This window comes from Lissotriton vulgaris, chromosome 3_1 (assembly GCF_964263255.1).
Source record: "Lissotriton vulgaris chromosome 3_1, aLisVul1.2, whole genome shotgun sequence".
Lineage (NCBI taxonomy): Eukaryota > Metazoa > Chordata > Amphibia > Caudata > Salamandridae > Lissotriton > Lissotriton vulgaris.
In genome coordinates, this window is record NC_141689.1 from 67,130,300 (window position 1) to 67,148,325 (window position 18,026).

An 18,026-nucleotide genomic window follows, 5' to 3' on the forward strand; every position below is an offset into this window, starting at 1 on the left:
GTTTTTCTTACAATAGCTATCACAAAGTCTAAACTCTCATCACCATTTATCCACAATCTTTCCTGGATAGTTTCATTACTCAAATGCATAACCACCTGATCTCTAATCAAATCTTCTTGTAAATTTCCAAATTTACAGTCTAAAGCCAGAGTTTTAAGAGAAGAAACAAAATTGTCTACAGATTCTTCACTTAATTGCTTCCTTTGAAAAAACTTATACCTTGAAATTCCTATGCACACTTTAGAAGAACAATATTTATCAAAATCATATAATGCTTTTTCAAATACATTCACATCCCCAATAGCTTGTGATACAGGCAATTGATTAAAAGCTTTTAAACCCTCCGGTCCTAAACAATGTAAAAAAAGACCTTTTTTTCTGGAGGTTTCCTTTTGCCATTTGCATCTAAAGTCTCAATATAATTTAAGAAATAAGCTTTCCATTCAATCCAGGGCATGCATGGAGAACTACCTGCTGCCCAATAGCTTGGAGGTGGAGAAAAAGTATAGCCTTGTGCACACATAATGGTGAAATGTGCAACCTATGTTCTTAAAAAAAAATATACACACCTTGTAATGATGTTCTTTAAAATAAAGAAAATGTAACTGCTCAATTATGACAGAATAATAAATAAATGCTGTTAATTAAGTTCAAGTAAATATATACGATGTGTGAAAACAGTTACGAACTCCTTAACAAGTTCAGTCGATGAAGAGATGAATACCAGTCAAAGGACGATGAATAGGAGTAGTTGAAAACAAACGATGTGGCCAATCAGCGTTGAAAATAGCAGACGCTCAATCCTTGTCCGTGTTACAAGTGTAATCACTTTTACCGGTTTCACCGACGAATGTTATTCGTGCTCCAATGAAGTCACCTCTTTGTTTTCACAAACAAATGCGGGAGAATAGCGTCTCAAAATCAAAACGATCCAGTCACCTCTTCAGTCTCAAAGAGCGGGGCAAAGCGATCCAATCAAAGCTCTTCACACGCAAACACAGAAAGATACGTGCGGAAAAGGAAACGCTGATGAGTTTCACGCTCTTTACACAGGATAGAGACTTGAAGCAGGAAAGGACGTATCAGAAAAAATAATCGGTAAGCTTAATGATTCCCACTTAACTTCGTGGATCTTGAGTAAATCAAATTAAGTCTTGCTCGATACAGAACGAGTTTTTTTTTTTAAAGCCAGTAAATGCTTCCTTGAAGACAATCCGTCCCCCGTCGCCAAATTGTAGGATCAATGATCACTCATAAGTTGGTTAGAAGATGGGTTTATTCACATAATAAGGAAGCACCACCAGCAACACATCCCGTGGCACCGGTCAGCATACATCAACTGACATAACTGTAAATGCATGTAGAACGGCACGATGGCAGATCGTGCCGTGGCATAAGACAACTACATTTGAAAGCAAACACAAGGCACGTGATAAAGAGAATACGCGCGAGAGAAGGGGCACGTGTGGACATAACAGAGACGGGTTACATAACTTGGAATAGAGCTGGTGTAGTGTCCCACAGCTGTTAGTTGCTGCATGTGTGCATGTTGTTTATTGTGCGCTTATATGTTGCCATGGTGGTTGGTGACCGAAACACGGTCACCCCAGAGTGTCTATTTGCTGCTGGGAGACAAGGCTTCTAGTGCCTGTAAGTGACTGTGAGGGTGTGTGTCGCGTGGCGGAGTCACTCAGTCGGGGCAGGGCTGGTCTGGCAGATTCGCATCTTGTTGCAGTGACGCCAGGATTGCCTCCCAATTAGTGGATATGGGTATTTTCTTGAGGCCCATGATTTTCTAATGCCGGATCGCCATACCCTCTGCCCTAGCCCACGCCAGAGTGGAACACCTCCAGGCCTGTATGTCTGTGGCGGGGGGGGGGTCAGGTGCGTTCCACTTTTTAGTGTTTAATCTTTTCGCTGCTACCATGCCTAGGTCCAGGAATCTGGAGGTGACTTTGGTGTTGCGCCTCCTATGGAACATGTGTAGCAATTCATTTCTCTTTCGGTGCAGGTGCGGAGAATGCTCGTCACTCCCTCCCAGTACACAGTCAGTCTGGAGCAGCCCCAAAGCATGTGCACCAGGTCAGGATCTACAGTGGCGCACCTGGGACAGGCTGAGTCGGTGCGGTGAAAATATCTATTGATGTTGGCTGGTGTGAGGTACACTCTCTACATGATCTAGAATTGGATTTGTCTAAACTTAGCGTTTCTAGGGATCTGTGCCGGGCTAGCCAGCGCTCTCTCCCAGTCTTTATCTGTGAGTTGTCGGCCCAAGTCATGTTCCCATTCGTGTCGGAGTGGGGCTAAATTTGCCGCTGCGTGCTGCCGCAATAAAGTCGCAAACCACCGCATTAGGGGCCAGATGTATGAACACATTTTTCTACAGAGACAGAATGGGTAAAACTGCTTGATACATCTGGCCCTAGGTGTCGACCTCGTCCCATGCATGGAAATATTGCACTGTGAGATGTGTTTGCGCTTCTACTGCAATATCCCCCCATTTCGTTGAAAGTGTAGTTATCAGTGACCGGTGAAGTAGGAATTTCTCCTGCTGAGACTCCCTGGTCAGACACCAGTGATAGATAGAGATCCCCCAGCGTTTGTACACCCCCATCGTACTAGTGCTGCAGTGTGGTAGACGTAAATGTCGCTCGACCCGCAGGGGTACTCTCCACAGGAAGCGCAGGGGCGTAAGGTGTTGTGTCTCGGGGTAAACACAGGCTTAAAGAATATATCTATTGTGAAGCTATTTCTGCAGCGAACACTGGATCCATCAGTGAGTAAGGGGGAAATCTCCAGAGAAATAGCGCAGCTTGTCTGGTTGGTACCCTTATATCTAGTTGTACTGGTCAGTGATCTGAAAATGTGTATGTGAAAGGTGAGTGCAAGCAGTAACATTGGGAAGCAAGCTTCTGCAGATCAACCAGTATGAGTGTCATGAGGCGCAGAATAGTGGGGCAACCCTCCAGCGTCGGGGAGAACGCTGCCTCCATATTTCCAGTAGGCCTAATTCTTCCATAAGCTCAATAATGGCGCTAGCTGCTGCTGGTCGGCAGCGCATGGCGCCCTTGGAACGGCCTCCACCAGGGTCTAAGATACAACTGGACTCTCCTCCCAGTACCAGCGCCCTTGGAACGGCCTCCATCAGGGTCTAAGATGCAACTGGACTCTCCTCCCAGTACCAGCATCGTGTTCACGTCTTGCATTAGCCGAGAGCCTAACAGATGATACAATTGTGGCTCATCGTAGTTAGGACAGTACACATTAACCAGTTTTAGCACTAGGTTATCTTTTTGGCATCTCGCGATAATATATCTCCCATTTAGATCTGCTTCAATTTCAAATAGTGTAATCCCTGACTTTGGGTTAACCCTTCTATTAGGACACCTCTAGCATGAGAAGTGAATCCTGCTGCACAAATCTTGCCTTGAAAATATTTATGCGTAAGCATACTACTATTGAGCGCAGGTGCATCTTCTGGAGAAGAGGGACTTCTATACTATGCCGCTTCAGGTACACACCTTAACTACATACCTTTCTGTGTTCGTTTAACCCCCGACATTCCATGTCATAAATCGCACCCTCCTGTCCCTTCTTTGGTCTGACACAGACTCTGCCATGTCATTTATGGTCTACATCTGAGATGATGTGTATAGTAAATGTGTCGAATCCAGCCTCAAAATCTACAAGTCCACTTATGTATGCTCCCTTCTTGCAACTCAAACTGCTCACCCCACCCACGCTATGCCAACCCCAACTGTGCATAGCCAACGTAATTCCTATTCCCCCTGCATAGTACACTCTAACTAAGATTAAGAAAAAGAGAATCTAATAATGAAGTTCCTGCCAGTGCAATGAGCCACTTCGGGCTTGGTATTTGTCCGCTGTTCATGGCGGTCTTGGGGCGTTCAATTGGCTGTATGGTACTCTGTAATATGGCATACATCAGTTTAATCAAACTGCAATGCTGATTATGGCAATATAGCTTGTTGTCGCACACTGTCACCAGTTCTAATAACCCTAACTTTGAGCAAGAGTCTCCAGACTAATGGTTGGATCTGTTTAACATCCACAGTGAATCTTGTCTTGGTTCTACCAGAGGGTGTGTCCATAGGACTTCATTCTTTTTCTAGTGAGGTATCTTTCTTGCCACCTGCCTGAGGTCTAGCAGAACCTTTCTTTGACTGAGGGACACCTCTACGCTTAAGGAGATGAAGTGCTTGCATAGGGTCTGTGAACACATAAATCTTCCCATCGGTATGGATTCTCAACTTGGAAGGATACATCATGTTGAAGTCTAATTGCATATCTCGGAGCTTTCTCTAACTGGTGCGAATAGCCGCCAAGCTTCCTGCACCTTCTGTGTGAAATCAGGATAGAGGGAGACAGCCATACCTTCATATTCGAGTACCTGCAAATCTCTTGCCCTCCGGAGCGCGCTATCACAGTTTTTTTCTGGTTAAGGTAAGACCTGGCTTGGCATTTCGGGCTGCACTGTTGCCATGTGGCACAGGGTCAAGACTGATTTGCATATAGCTGGGTCTGAACTGAGGTGGCGAAGTGAGCTAAAGAACGATGATGGATTCAACCCAGATCTGTGACTGGGGGTGTGTGTCTGAAAAGGTTCAGTGCTCTGTCCATCATTGATAGAGCGCGCAGGCAACCCGATCCTTATTTATCAAATATATACGCTACTGGGCCCATCACTATAGTTTCATAAATCAGGTAACCTTCACAGCGCTATCAGTAATTCGGGGTTCTTGCTTTCTATATATTTCCATGTATCTGACTTACCAATCCTCGAGAACAGGTACCTCTAATATTGAGAATCAAGCAGATAACATCAATACCATATTCATTTTTGTTTATACCATGTAATAACCACAAACACAGGAAGTTTCAAAAGCTTTATCTAAATCATAAAAGGTTATTGAATGCCATGAGAAAGTAATTTACACAGATCAAAACATCTATGACCAAGATCAGAAAAATAATGTAACTATGAATCAGTGTGAGGATCATTTAATATTCAGAAAAATATATAGGAGAAAGGTAAAGGGAACACGCTACTTAGATCTAACAGGTTCGTAATACGTCACTAAAGGATGGGTAAGAACAAGGGAACATACTACTAAATGCTAATTTGAATATACTGAGAGAATTGGTAAACAAATACTTTAGACTGAATGCGATTTCTATAGGGAGGGTAACAGTGGAATATACTAAATATGCAAATAGTTCAGTGTATGAGTAAGGGTACGAGGAAGATAAGGAACATACTGGAAAAATACTTTCATCAGAGTTCAAAGGTCAAAGATAAATCACAGGCAAGATTGCTTTATTTGGAAAAATAGGAGAGAAAGGTTTAGATGGACGAACACCAACATATAATTTATTTATTTATTTATTTATTGCCATTTGTAAAGCGCGACAAATACCCGCGGGCGTCTTGGCGCTAATGTATATTTGCATAAGTGTTGCTCATTGCGGCTTGCAGCGTTCAGAAACATTCAGGACGGAAACTATTGGTTAAACAACCAGGTTTTTAGCTTCTTACGAAACTGCAGGAGAGACGGGCTTAGCCTAATGTCCTGCAGCAGAGTGTTCCATAGTTTGGGTGCTGCGGTTAAGAAGCGACGATCACCCCAAGATACGGTTTTGGACCGGGGGATCACTAGCTGGTTAAGGTTAGATGACCGCAGCTGTCTAGGTGGGAGATATCGCACCATCTGGTCCTTTAGAAATTGGGGGCCTTTGTTGTTTAAGGATTTGTACACTATGCATAGCGATTTAAACTTAATCCTATTCTGGATGGTCAACCAGTGTAGTTGTTTTATGTTTTATTGTTCCAGATATGGCTGCAAATTTTGGAATTCCTGAGAGTAGACGTGCTGCCGCATTTTGAATCGACTGCAACTTTTTTAGAACCCTGACCTGGGTGTTTAGAAATAAGCCATTACAGTAATCAAGTGCCGAGAGTACCAAGGAACTAACCAGCGTTTTAGTGGCAGCTGCTGGTAGGAACGGACTTATTTTTCTGATCATGCGCAATTTGTAGTGAGCTGTTGATGCCACTTTATTCGCATGATCCATAAAAGTGAGGCCCTCATCAAAGGTGACTCCTAGGTTTCTGACCTTGGCCACTGGTGTAGGAGGTACACCAAATGTAGAAGGCCACCAGACTAACGACCAAGGTGGTAGAAGTGGTCCAAAAATGACCTCCTCGGTTTTTTCCGAGTTGAGTTTTAGGCAGTTTATTGCCATCCACTCTCCTATGTCCATCATTCCCTTCTGAAAGCGTTGGGCCACCTTCAGACCGTCGCCTTTAATGGCCAGTACCAATTGCGTGTCATCTGCATACGAAGTTAGGCTCATCCCGTGGCTTTTGATGACACTAGCAAGGTCCGACACATAGATGTTAAATAGTTTCGGACTTAGGGATGAGCCTTGAGGTACTCCACATGGCAGAGACAACTGGGCAGATTGGTATGTCCCCAAGGCGACAGCCTGGGTTCTGTCCTTGAGAAACGAAGCCAACAGTTTTATTGCTGTTTGTCCAACACCCATTTTACCGACACGGTCGACCAAGATCTTATGGTCGACCGTGTCGAAAGCCGCAGACAGATCCAGCAACACCAAGACTGCTGTCCCACCCTGGTCTCGGATTGCTCGCACATCGTCTGCCGCTTTAATTAAGGCGGTTTCGGTCCCATGGTATTTTCGGAATCCAAATTGTGTGTCATCCAGCAAACTGTGGTTCTCGATATGCTCCGACAGTTGTAAGTTCATAGCCTTCTCAACCACTTTTGCTATAAAACGGGAGACTGGCTATGGGCCTATAGTTTTTTAGTTCGCTTTTATCGAGACCTGGCTTCTTTAAGAGAGGTTTCAGTAGTGTCTTTTTTAAAACAGTGGGATATGTGCCTGAACTCAGGATGGAGTTACAGACATGAGTGATGATAGGTATTATGGCATCCATCACTGGACAAAGCGCCAGGAGAGGGCAGGGATCCAATGCCGATCCTGATTTAATTGTGCTGACAATGGTTCTTACGTGGTCATTGGTTAAAGGATTGAAACTGTTAAAGCTAGTGGGATGTATATTGAGGAGAGTAGGATTAGTTGTAATGGAATTTGATGCGAAGCTTGATAAATGTCATCTACTTTGGAGAAGAAGAAGCTAGCGAGCTCATCGCACGTTGCTTGAGATGGAGGTGGAATGAGGTCGGGAACATTGCCTGACAATGTTTTAGTTATTTCATATAGTTTTTTACTAGAGTGTTGAACTTGCTCAATTTGGGCAGAATAAAAAGACTTTTTGGCTGTTACTATCATTCCTTTATAAACAGTGAGTGAGTCTTCATATCGCTTTCTGCTTACCGCATCATATGTTTTCCTCCACTGCCTTTCACAGTTCCTACTGTGTTGTTTTTGCTTTTTCAGTTCATCTGTATACCATGGGGCTGTTGGCCTAGATCTGTTTTTAGATATAGACTTTGTGGGAGCTAGGAGATTAGTGGCATGGTCAAGCCAGTCATAAAACTGTGATGTTGCCATGTTTGGTTCGGATGAGATCAGTGGTCGCGTACTATCTAACTGATTTTTCAGTTTTGACTGATCTATATTCTTTCAGACTTTGAAAGGGATAGGGGCCTGGGTATTGACCTTCTTGTACTCGGGAGCTGTGATTGTCATGGTACTGAAGACGGCGTAGTGATCAGTCCATGGCATTGGTAAAATATCTGAGATCTGGAGGCCCTTGACATTGGAGAATATACCGTCTAGTGTGTGTCCTGCCACATGAGGCCACCAGTTGTCTAAGCCCCAATATGTCCATATCCGAGAGCAAGGCACGGGTGTCACTCTGGTTCTTGTCTTCCAAATGGAAGTTTAGATCACCTAGGACCGTAAAGGAATCCTCGATGGCCAGCGATTCCAGTATAGTACTTAGGCCAGATAGAAAAGCTGCCCTACCTCCTGGTGGTCGATAGAGGAGTATCCCTTTGAAATTATATAGGGCGCTGAGTTTAACACTGAACTGTAATGCTTCACATGATGTGTCTGGAATATGTGAGATTGTGATAGCAAACCTTTCTCTTGCTATGATTGCTAACCCTCCTCCTTTTTTTTCTAATTCTATCCTGTCTGTAGATTTTATAACCGTTAGGTGAGGCGACCACTAAGTCCGGTTCAGAAGCATTGCCAGTCCATGTTTCAGTTATAAACAGAAGGTCTAGATTATAATCAGTTATAAGGTCAGCTATTTCCTGTCTGTGTTTGCAGAGGGAGCGAACATTGATAAGGGCCATAGCTACGGGTATATCTCTACCTTTAATATGTATCTTAGCTTGCTGTCTCACCATGTCTTTTGTTATTACTTCATTACAATGTGCGCAATGCAGCACTGCGTCCTTTGGAATTAATGTCAGGTCGTGTTGGGTACAGCCGGGTGCCATGGGTGGTCGTAGATCCAGCAGAAATGAGCTGGAATAAACAGTATGCCGAGTATTATGTTTTGGGCCATAGGTCGTGGCCCTAGGCCCGGTGCCGGCGCGCGCTGCGCCCGCCCGCTGCGCGGGCGAGAGGAGCTATTGTTTTTATCCATGATTAGCTCAGTGGGAGGAGGGTGGGAGGGACGATCAACTAGACCGCCAGCCTTCCCCTAAGTAATATGGCGACTGAAGTGGCTGGAAGGACTAATCAGCGCGTGATAGCAGCGGCGCTGTACCAGGCAAGTACAAATAGCAACCTGGGGCGACGCAAGTCTCGCACCCAGGTTGGAACTGCAATTTAAAAATGAGCTATTTAAAATATTTACAAACTTTGTTTAAAACGTTATTATTACCTCAATAACGTGACAATTATTCAGCATTCAATGAGAGTTGCACCAGAGCGTGCAAAGAACCTCCGGCTTCCGCCTCAGAGGTGAAAACAACAGATATGCAAATATCACGGAGCAGTTGTAGGCACGCCCTTAAGTAACCTGGGAGGGCAGGAGGGACGATCAACTAGACCGCCAGCCTTCCCCTAAGTAAAATGGCGACTAAAGTGGCTGGAAGGACTAATCAGCGCGTGATAGCAGCGGCGCTGTACCAGGCAAGTACAAATAGCAACCTCAGGCGACGCAAGTCTCGCACCCAGGTTCGAACTGCAATTTAAAAATGAGCTATTTAAAATATTTACAAACTTTGTTTAAAACGTTATTATTACCTCAATAACGTGACAATTATTCAGCATTCAATGAGAGTTGCACTAGAGCGTGCAAAGAACCTCCGGCTTCCGCCTCAGAGGTGAAAACAACAGATATGCAAATATCACGGAGCAGTTGTAGGCACGCCCTTAAGTAACCTGGGAGGGCGGGAGGGACGATCAACTAGACCGCCAGCCTTCCCCTAAGTAATATGGCGACTGAAGTGGCTGGAAGGACTAATCAGCGCGTGATAGCAGCGGCGCTGTACCAGGCAAGTACAAATAGCAACCTCGGGCGACGCAAGTCTCGCACCCAGGTTGGAACTGCAATTTAAAAATGAGCTATTTAAAATATTTACAAACTTTGTTTAAAACGTTATTATTACCTCAATAACGTGACAATTATTCAGCATTCAATGAGAGTTGCACCAGAGCGTGCAAAGAACCTCCGGCTTCCGCCTCAGAGGTGAAAACAACAGATATGCAAATATCACGTAGCAGTTGTAGGCACGCCCTTAAGTAACCTGGGAGGGCGGGAGGGACGATCAACTAGACCGCCAGCCTTCCCCTAAGTAATATGGCGACTGAAGTGGCTGAAAGGACTAATCAGCGAGTGATAGCAGCGGCGCTGTACCAGGCAAGTACAAATAGCAACCTCGGGCGACGCAAGTCTCGCACCCAGGTTGGAACTGCAATTTAAAAATGAGCTATTTAAAATATTTACAAACTTTGTTTAAAACGTTATTATTACCTCAATAACGTGACAATTACTCAGCATTCAATGAGAGTTGCACCGGAGCGTGCAAAGAACCTCCGGCTTCCGCCTCAGAGGTGAAAACAAAAGATATGCAAATATTTACCTAGGACAGAATGAGGACTAACCCTGGCCACGGGTCAGTTAGGAAAAGCAGGAAAGGACCCCCAAGGACTCGGAATGCCAGTAGGCGAGTAGGTGCAGCTCTTGGACAGTCAGGACAGGATCACCCCGGGATATGGATCAGGACTGGACTCATCTAAGGGTACGACCAACACCTGCAGCTTCGGATGCAACGCCTGCGCTACGCCCTCTCTCTGCCAGGAATCTGCCAATAACCCCGATTGGTTTCTCGAATCTCCAGCAAAGTGCTTCGCCAGCACTCAAAGGTTTCTCCACCCCAGAGTAAGTTTGTGGAAATTACGGACAGAGTGCTCCGCAGCTCTCTGTATCAATCACCTATAGAGTTCGTAGGGTCAGTGGCAGGTCAGCTACTCGGACAAGTCGGACAATTTCTCTAGCTAAACCTAGGCCAGTTATACTGTTTTCGGGCCAATAGACCACCCACAAATGTTGCAAGTGAAAGGATCCCCAACTACGGATTGGTCAAGAGAGATGGTTAGGTCGTCGTCACCACCTAGAATTTGGTGTTCCCACAATTAATATTCAATTTCTTGAACCCACCCCTTACATTCCAGTTCCCATGGCATAAGCATACAGAAACAATAGCGCACACAGTAGAATATCAAAATTGTAACAATTTCAGGTGCAGTTCGGCTCTTCTCGCTGGGTCGTAGGTCGATTCCCAGGAGCATCTCAGCTTCGGCAGCCAGCTGGCTGAGTTCCACTGCTGCACGACTCGCATGTCCCCCATCACGTGATTGGTGACACCTGGGCTTCCAAGATGGAGTAGCACCTCTCCTCCCAGGCCCCCAGAGAATGTTACATGAAAAGTAAGCGAAAACAATTTAGAAACACAGGAAAAAATGAATACACTGTATACCATGATTGGCTATACTACACCCCTTACTTTATAATATCTATAGCGTTAGGAGTTAAGCAGAACTAAACATTTGAGCAAAAGCAGCGGTGGCAAGCGGAGAGCATGTTAGAACAAAGCAGCCATCTTTAGCAGTACTGCGCATGAGCGAAAAATCCCTCCAGAACTACGAGTGCGTCACATCACATGGGTATGACCGACGCATGCTCAGACTGGAATCCCGCATAGCAGCGACCATCTTAGTTGCAAGCGTAGTTAGGATTAATAAACACATAGGCAAGCGTCTCTGGGACACCCGCGTGTAGTGTGAAAGTGCAAAATTACTGAACGAAACAAGTTGGTTGTTACGTTAAAGGTTATGCGAGGGATTTGAATTCAAGCAAGTCACGTAACATGCGAATCCTTGCTCCATCAATCCCCTCTTTGATGATATTTACTATCATCACTATTAATGGAACCAGATGCCAACTTTCACTTTCACATTTCACCCATCTCGATTTCAATGAACTTTTTATTGAGCTTTTCCCCCCATCCTTATTAGGATGGTAATTCTTCATTTTTTTGTATATCAGATTATTTAGCTCTTCCAATTCAAGCTCATCAACATTCCGTTTCACTCCTCTCTTATTCACAGTATACTTATTTTTGCATTTCTGGCATTTGCAACAAAATATTATTATTAGCACAATGAAACTAATCCCTTCTATTGGCATCAGTATTTTACTCACGAGACTTTTACCTATGTTAGAAAACCAACTTATACAGAGGAGAGACCATCAGTTAGTCTCTTCCAGGCACTGTCAACCTCCAGTGGTTTGGTTCTTTTTCCAAATTAGTTATGTTTCTCACATATTTCTTAATTTCAACACTTTTATCTGGAATGTAAGTGCAACAATATTGCGCTTTCAACATTCTACAGACTCCGCCCTCTTTTGCCAATAAGGTGTCAAGAGCAAGTCTATTTTGTAAAACCATTGATCTAATCGCAACCATTTCAGTATTGACCAGTAGGAAACCAGCAGCAGTGTCAGTAGATAACCGATCCACTACTGTAGACAATTTGCATATTCGGTGTGTAATCAGAACCACTCCCACTTCAGGTATCAATGCACTAAATATATCACCTATTATTTCTCCTACACTTTCTCTTTTACTTCGTACTAAACCATTAGTATTTTCATTGCTTCCAGCGGCGTCATTCACATGATATATTTTCGGGAAGACAATGCCAAAATAGCAGCTTCCATACCAGTGATCCGGCAATTTGAAATAAGCCTTGTTTCCACAAATATAATAAATTCCGGGAAACACAGGTTCTGACCCATTTTTGAAACCCCAACCTCCAATTACCTTATAATTGTGTTCGCATTCACTGGAACCGATGAATACATTGTTATAATAACTAGTCTTTTCTCTATGAAGACAAAGTTTCCCTTTTCTTTCGAAATCCAGCAACAGTGCAGCATTTTCTTCACCATTTGAGGTGCTTTCCATGTTTTCTGCCCATTTAGGAGTTTTCTGTCTTTTATCATTAGCCTTTCTTTGGAAACTCTCCCTTCTTTTCTCTGCCATATTTAAAAACATTTTCTCGGGGAGGAGCTTCGCGGGCAACCAAGATGGCCGCGTGAGCTCGGAGCTCCGAAGACCCTCCGATCCTCCGCATTAATCCTGTCACATATCCTTATCACTGCTAGTGGAATATTAAAGGTGAACCGACGCTGACAAGGGACCCGTTGTCCGATCTCAAATCCGACGTTCCCTGGCGTAGTTGCACCGTGTGGAAGTTCGCGGACTGCAGTGGGACCAGGTTCCGGGCCGTGGCTGGCGGATGCGACATAGCCAGACGGCGGTGACGAGACGCATGACTGGCTGTTCCGGCCCATGGCGGAGCTGGCGTAGTGGCAGAGTGAGCACGTACCAGACGGAGTGCGGGGCAGCTAATCCCTGACATTGGTGAGTCGGTGAGGCCCGGTGTGTGGACAGACGAGGTGGCCCGGTGACTAACCATGGCTGGCAAAGGAGACCCCGATAGATCAAAGCCTCGGGTCAGCAGAAAGACTACGTACTCGCAGTCCAACAACATGGAGCGATACGCTCAGCCGAAGGGATCGCCTGGTGTCTCTGCGAGACCCAAAGACCTACATCGGGAAGTGTTGCCTGAGGCTCAAGACCCCACGCTCCGCGACATAATGGGCGCCATTGAAGGCATGAAGACCGAGATGCATCAGCAGCACGAGGTGATGGCGCACAAGGTGGATACCCTGGCGATTGAAGTTAACCTGATTAGAGCGGACTTGGGCAAAACGAATGAGCGAGTCAAGTCGCTAGACATCAAGACCTCGAGCCTCACCACGGATGTCTCGGACCTGCAAACCGAGGTCCGGAACTTGAAGTCGGCCAACGACCTTTTTGCGAGGAGGCTTGAGGATTATGAGGGTCGGGCCAGGCGGCAGACCGTCCGCATTATCGGTGTGTCGGAGGGGGCCGAGGATTCGGCTGTGGACCTTTTCGTTGAAGACCTGGTCCAGAACCATCTAGCCCCTAAGAGACTTAGTAAGTTCTTCTCCGTGGAACGGGCGCACAGGATGCCTGGGGGCCGGCCGAAGGAGGGTGCCCCTCCGAGTCCCATCATCGCCCGAGTGTTCAACTTTAGGGACCGTGACTCCATTTTACAGGCCTCAAGGAGCGGTGGGCCTCTGAAGTCCCAGAACGCTGCCATTAACTTCTTTCCGGACTTCACTCAGTCCGTGCAGAGACAGAGACAAAGTTTCATGGGAGTGAAACAGCGTTTGCGGGACATGGGCATGAAATATGCTATGTTGTTTCCGGCAAAACTGAGGATCGAACATGGCGGCCGGGCTCTGTTCTTTGACTTGCCAGAGGTGCTGTCAGACTGGCTTGGCACCTTACCCCAGCGGCGCGAAGACAACGAGGAGCGGACGGAGGAAGCTACAGGCGGCCACGGCCGGCAGGAGTGATGAACGGCTGCAGGACTTTTTGGACAATGGGTCTACCCCCAGCAGTCTGGTTTGGTGATTCTGTACTCAGGGTGGGGGGTGGATGGGTTCTTTGTTTTCGTTCTTGGGTTGATTCCTATTTTTCTTCGTTCCCTTTTTGGCAAGGCAATTGGTGGGCTGATCCTGATTGTGTAGCGGCTGTGTCTGCCGAGGGTGGGATGGGGGTGGATTTCGACGATGGGGGGTAGGAAATTGAATGTTTTAAGCTGGAATGTCAATGGGCTGGGGGACCGTATCAAGAGGGGTATTGTATTACAAATGTTCAAGAGGTGTGTGCCTGATGTGATACTGTTGCAGGAAACACACTTGGTAGGAAACACGTGCCACGCACTTAACAGAAAGGGCTCCAAAATGGTGGCACACTCGGGGTTCTCCTCCGGGTCCCGGGGGGTGGGGATTATGGTGCGCTCGACCCTCCCCTTAGATATTGACTCAAGAGTGGTCGATGAGCGAGGACGTTACATAGCCGTCACGGGGAGGTGGGAGGGGCGTACCCTGGCCTTAGTTTCGATCTATGTCCCCCCTGGGCTACAAACGGACACCTTCAAGGACCTTGGGGGCGCCATTTTAGGTCTTCCTGAGGGGTTGCTTCTTATGGGAGGTGACTTCAACGCAGTAGGTTCAGGGACGTTAGATCGATACCCATCCAGGGACCTCCGAGGTGCGCAGACCTGGCTTCCCGACTTTCTGGACACCCTGGGACTTGTTGACTGCTGGAGGCTCCTGCATCCTACCCAGCGCCAATACTCGTTTCACTCAGGGGCTCACGGTAGCCTCTCTAGGATTGATTATGTCCTGACACTGGCGGCCCACGCATCAGCGATTTCTGAGGCCAGATTGATGGCGAGGGGCATCTCGGACCACTCTCCGGTCTGGGTGTCCTTCGATTTTGATGTTGGGATAGCTGAGAGGGTGGCGCCGATTAACCCATGGTACTTTCGTGACCCCAAGACTCGTGGACTCCTGGCCAAAGCCATGGAGCTCTACTTCTCCGAAAACACGGGCTCGGTTGCTTCCGCTGTCTCCTTGTGGGAGGCCTTCAAGACCGTCCTGAGGGGGGAGGCGTTCTCCTTAATAGCTGAGGTACGGAGGCGCAGAGACGTGGACGTGATGACAATTGAGTCCGAAATAGCGGAGATAGACTCTCAGTTGGAGGTCAGTCCGACGCCGGACCTCCTACATGCTCTATCACTCAAACAGTCGGAGTACCGAGCTACTGTTACGGAGGCGGCGAAGGCCATGGGTAGGGAACAGCAGGGGCGAATCTATGAGGTAGGGGACAAAGCCGGTAAGCTCATCGCCTGGCTAGATAAGAAGGAAAGAGCCAGCCGCGTGGTCCCGGAGGTGCTGGGGGGGGATGGCGCGGTTGTCACTGACCCCAGCGCTATTTCTCTGGCCTTCGCTGAATATTTTGCATCCGTTTACACCTCGGCCTCCGAGATTTCGGAGGAAGACTCTGGCGTCTTGCTGCGAGACATAGAGATACCGTGTTTGTCGGAGACTGAAAAGGAGGACATGGACAGGGACATCGCGGTAGATGAGATCGCTTAGGCGATACGCTCCCTGCGATCTGGCAAGGCTCCCGGCCCCAACAGTATCCCAGTGGAGCTGTACAAGATTAAACCGGATCTCGTTGCTTCGCCACTGCGGGCTATGTTTCTTGAGGCGCGGAAGGTGGGTACACTTCCCCCCGACCAGAGGCTGGCCACCATTGTGGTCATTCACAAGGAAGGGAAGCCCAGAGATTTGTGTCGGTCGTATCGTCCGATCTCGTTACTGAACGCCGAGCCCAAGATCTTGGCTAAATTGCTCGCCAACCAACTGGTTGGAGCGATTGGCGATTTGGTACACCCGGACCAGTCTGGCTTCATCCCACATCGTAACACCGCCCTCAATTTGAGAAGACTTCACGGAGCCCTCGCGAGGGTCCGCACCCTCCAGGAGCCGGCCATCTTGGCGTCCTTGGATGCCACGATGGCCTTTGACTCCCTTGAGTGGCCATACCTATTGGCGGTGCTGGAGAAGTTCGGGTTTGGTCCGGGGTTCATAGGATGGGTCAAGCTCCTATACGCCAGCCCGCTTGCCAACGTGGCGGTTAACGGCCGCGCACTGGCTTCATTTGCCCTTGGCAGGGGTACCAGGCAGGGATGCCCCCTGTCGCCCCTTTTGTTTGCACTCGCACTGGAACCACTGGCGGCGTGGCTGAGAGGGCATCCGGACATCAGGGGGATCAAGTGGTCCCCGGGCTTTGAGGATAGGGTGTCTCTGTACGCAGATGACATCCTCCTGTATCTCACCTCGCCGTGTATGTCCCTTATTGTTGTATGTGACGTACTACGTACCTTCGGCAGACATTCAGGCCTCGTCATTAATTGGTCGAAGTCTCACCTGTATGTCCTGAGGGGTGAGGCTCCCGCGGGACTGTAACATACAGGTCGCGAGGCAGGGGTTTATATATTTGGGTATATACATTTCTGCCGATCCCAAAGTACGTTACGCAAACAACTTGCTTCCCCCTCTTGCGCGCCTTCGGCGTGATGTGGAGGGGTGGCGGAAGTTGCCGCTTTCCCTGCTTGGACGGGCGCCCTTGTTCAAGATGATGTCCCTGCTACGGTTTCTATACGCGCTACAGAACACCCAGGATCTGGTCCCGTCTGGATATTTTAGAGAGGTTGAGGGCCTACAGCGGACCCTGCTCTGGGATGGAAGGCCACGCATCGCCATTACCAAACTGACCCTCCCGTGGTATGACGGAGGGATTGCGCTGCCTGACATCCGTAGGTATTATTGGGCGTCTCAGCTGGCGGCCCTTAACCACGGTTTCTATGGCCCAGCCATCAATCCGGGCTTCGCCATGGACCGGTGGCTCCTGGATGATGGGAAATATTACAGGGCTCTGTACTCGAGGTCTCTGGATGGAAGAATGGCAGGTCCCACCAAGACATCGGTCCACATCTGGAGAGCGGTTACGAAGGCACAGGGCTGGAAAGGCATACTCACGATGGTGACTCCACTCTATGACTCCGATCTGTTGGGCAACTTGTGGCATACCAAGGTGTTTGACCGCTGGGACTTGATAGGCATCTCTAGGGTGGAAGACATGATTGCTAAGGGACGGATCAAACCCTTCGAGGTGCTGCAGAGGGAGTTTCAGTTGGGGGAAAGGGAGTTCTTCAGATACGCCCAGTTAAAACACGCCCTTCTGGCAGTTATGCCGGAGGGTGACAAGATCCCTGAATCCTCCCCGTTGGAGGACAGGTTGCTGGACGGCTACATGCCCGACAGCGCTATCTCACTGACCTACAAGAAACTGATTAACGTTCGCACGGACCTTCTCCTGGGGGTGCGAGATCAGTGGACCCGTGATGGACTTGAATTGGACGACGAGGATTGGCAGTGTGCGGTCTCGTCTCCGAAGGAGGTGGCAATTCCGGCCAGACTGAGGCTAGTACAATTGAAGATCCTACATAGGGTTTATGTCACTGGCCCCCGACTGATTCACATGGGCCACTCGGAGGATGGTCTCTGTCGACGAGGGTGTGGTTCCCTAGCGACCTTCATGCACATTAAATGGGAATGTAGGGCGGTGGCCTCATATTGGAGGCGTATACACGTAGTGATGGGTGAAGTGACTGGAGTTGATTTGCTGGCTGAAGCTTGCGCTGTCTGTTAAATGTGTGGGGCCCCACGGATTATACCAGTCCGCAGACTCAATGGGTCACTCTAGGCAACATGGTGGCGAAAAGGGACATTGCACAGAAATGGGGAGCGGCTTTGCCCCCCACAGTAGAGATGTGGAAGGCTAACATTGGTGCATGTTCCGGGAGAAGACAGTGTATGTAGCCGGGTCTGGTGGCTCAGTGGACTAATGCGTCTACTGCAGGGGCCTGTGTTCAACCTCATGGTCACAGGTTCAAATCCCGGCGGGTCCACTCCGCCTTTCATCCATTTGGGGTCGATAAAATGAGTACCATTGAGTTGGGAAACAACAAACATCTGTTATTTCAGCGCCAAGATGCCCGTTGTGGTGAACGTGCGCTTTACAAATACTCATGTTATGTTATGT

At 47.7% G+C, this 18,026-nt stretch overlaps 1 long non-coding RNA gene across 1 annotated transcript in view; it reads left to right on the plus strand.

The window, feature by feature from the left end:
• The first annotated feature begins 1,012 nt into the window (after positions 1–1,012).
• The window catches only part of LOC147725977 (uncharacterized), a 72,879-nt gene continuing 55,865 nt past the window's right edge, over positions 1,013–18,026 (plus strand). The window contains exon 1 of the long non-coding RNA XR_015309405.1: positions 1,013–1,098. This is a non-coding gene — a long non-coding RNA (uncharacterized LOC147725977). The remainder of the gene's footprint in view (positions 1,099–18,026) is intronic.